The sequence below is a fragment of the Fomitopsis serialis genome, assembly GCF_022376445.1.
Source record: "Fomitopsis serialis strain Sig1Antser10 chromosome Unknown B0H18scaffold_158, whole genome shotgun sequence".
Taxonomy (NCBI): Eukaryota; Fungi; Basidiomycota; class Agaricomycetes; order Polyporales; family Fomitopsidaceae; genus Fomitopsis; species Fomitopsis serialis.
The window spans coordinates 56,171-58,848 of record NW_025955118.1 but is presented as its reverse complement, the minus strand read 5'-3'; positions in this window follow the sequence as shown (position 1 = coordinate 58,848).

Here is a 2,678-nt window from a genome sequence, read left to right as displayed (position 1 = left end):
TTTCCATTATCCGCAGTTGCATTCGGTACGACACTTGTTTACCTTGTTTCTTTTACCGGATATGCGTTCATGATGCGTACTTCCTGTTGACATCGTTCTTGGCTGCCACCGACATCGCATATGCATGTACCTTGATCATTAAAGTTTCTTCCAAGGTCAGACCCCCCTCTACCGAGTGCCACCACTATCGTTGTACTATTATATCAAATATTCGCATCATCCTGTACGACCCTAGCATTGGTGTACTGTGTTCTGCATTCAACGGTCTCTACGAATCCGATGTACTGTACCGGTACATGTATCCCGTGACTTCAAAGCGCCTGGAGCGAAATGCGAGCATCTGACAGCACTTCTGCAGGAAGCTTAACTTAACCCCGATATCAAGTCTACCCTGCTCGTTCGAGGGCCAAACACATCATACTATCCTATGTTTAAGCACGCCTCCCGCTTGCTCTACACGGGCTAATTATCCACCGTCGCCATCGAGTCCCACCCACGCCCGCTGGCCGCTCCAGTGACGGCTCACACGATCTATACTTGTACTGTGTCCTCGCGCCTGACTAACGCACACAGAGCTGATCGCGGGCACGGTCGGACGACCAGCGGCGGACACGGTACAGCAACTGTCGCCCTCCCATCTTCCAAACCGACGGGTGTTCCGCACAACCTCCGCTGGCGTCCGAGCTACATACTGGCCAGGTAACACCCGCCGACTCTCTTCCAGTTCCCCCACCACTGGCCCCTCAACTACTCACGACTGACGACCTCCATCTGGCCTGCGGATCAGCTCGCACATCGAGCGGAACCTTCTGCACTGTGCATCGCATCCGCATACTACAAGTACTAGCTCACGTCTGGCGCATCGACCGTCTTCTCTCTCCTCCGTACCGTTAACGCGATGGCGACCCAACCACTCACGAACATCTCTGTGACGGCGACGTCCACATCGAGTGCGCCGTCCGGGAGCTCGAGCGCGGATTCAGGCTCTTCGGGGAGCGGGGACGATGGCACGACCTCGTCCGCTACGCTATATCGTACGTTGATCTCGCTTGGGATCCTTAACCCAAGGCTAAACGATATGTACAGTGTATACGTTTCTCGGTGAGTATACCGCGCTGGGCTTCCCGTTATTGGGACGGCTTCCCAGATACTCAGGCTGATGCACCCGTCCACTGTTCCCTATAGCGACCCTCCTGCTCCTCCTCTCCGTCTCCGCCGCGATCGTCGTGCGCTCATATCTCATCCGCCGTCGACAACGGCAGCTCATCGCGGATGCCATCCGGGACGGCCTCATATCCGGCGTGCCCGCGCCAGGTGTGAGTTTCGAGCGGGCGGCGCTACTCGCGCGGAAGCCGGAGCTGTTCGACGTGTATCTCGGGCATGCGCCCGCGGAGAGGGAGAAGGGCAAGGGGAAGGAGAGGTTGCATGGCTGGAGGGAGAGCACGAGCAGTGCGGGGAGCGTCGGCGGAGGGTGGTGGAACGCCGTCATGGTGAGTGGTGGCGCGTCTTGCGCGGTGAGCGTGTGCGCTGACCTTCGGTGGTCAAGCCCGTCGCGGCGAGGGAGGCGAAGACGCCTCCAAGAAAAAGTCCGCCTGTGCTATCAACACCTCATTCGCATTCGCAGCCCGCGTCCCCGTCGACGTTCGCGCGCTTCCGCCAACGTATACGAACGATCATGCCCATGCCCTCCGTGGGAGCCTCCGTCCTCCCCGCACCCGCCACCTCTACAGACCCACGGCAACCGGAAGCCGTCGAGCTCTCACCACAGAGCGCCCCGTCGTCTGTGCGGAACGGCCGGACACTGGACGTAGCTTTCTTGGTCGCCATGCCCGCGCCGCACCACGAGTCCCATCATGTCGAACAGGAGGACGTACCGTATGTCGAGTTTGGCATCGCGAGGGTGCGCGCGCGGGAGGAGGTAGTGTTGGATGAGAGCGAGCCTCACTAACGCCAAAACGTGCTGATAATCTCGGATGGGACATGTACTGCTATTGACTGACTGTTTGTTGTACGACTAATACCTGTATACCTCCGTGTTTCTCGATGTTGTTGTAGAGTACTGCTTTGCGGACTGGTGTATCGATGGATTGTACTCCTACGTGCGACGAGTTGTGAAGTCCCTGGAAGCAAAATTGTCCAGAGTGATTGTTGAATTGAGTGAGTGCGAACTTGGTACGAACGGTCATCCGCTGGGTCGATGTATGAGATCGGAATCTGAGCTCGTCCGGGCATTGCCGGGAAGTGCTCGCCCGAGTGCAGGCGCCGGTGAGTTCGCTGCAGCCACGAACGACCATCCGCGTATACTCCTCTATGCTGCGCTTGCTTGCGGTATGTTCTATTCCAGTGTTTGACTTGCTGATATGTGAACTTGCTCTAGCAACGCAGGGCGGTCCTTGCCACCGCCGCTGCCGCGGTCGCGGTGACCCAGACGTCGAAGGACAAGGTGCGCACGAGCAGCTCCGTTTCTTCTTTCACCCTTCGCTCACGCTAACTACGCATGGACGGTGTAGCTTCCTATCTATCCTGAACCGACCCGAGATGTTCTGCTCATTGAGACACCTTCCGAGCTCGAGAAGCAGATCGGAAAGGCACGGAGAGCGGTGACCGACACCTACCTCGACGCCCGCGCGCAAGTGCAGGGCGTCGTCTCGCGGTGGATCAGCGTAGAGGAGTCTGTC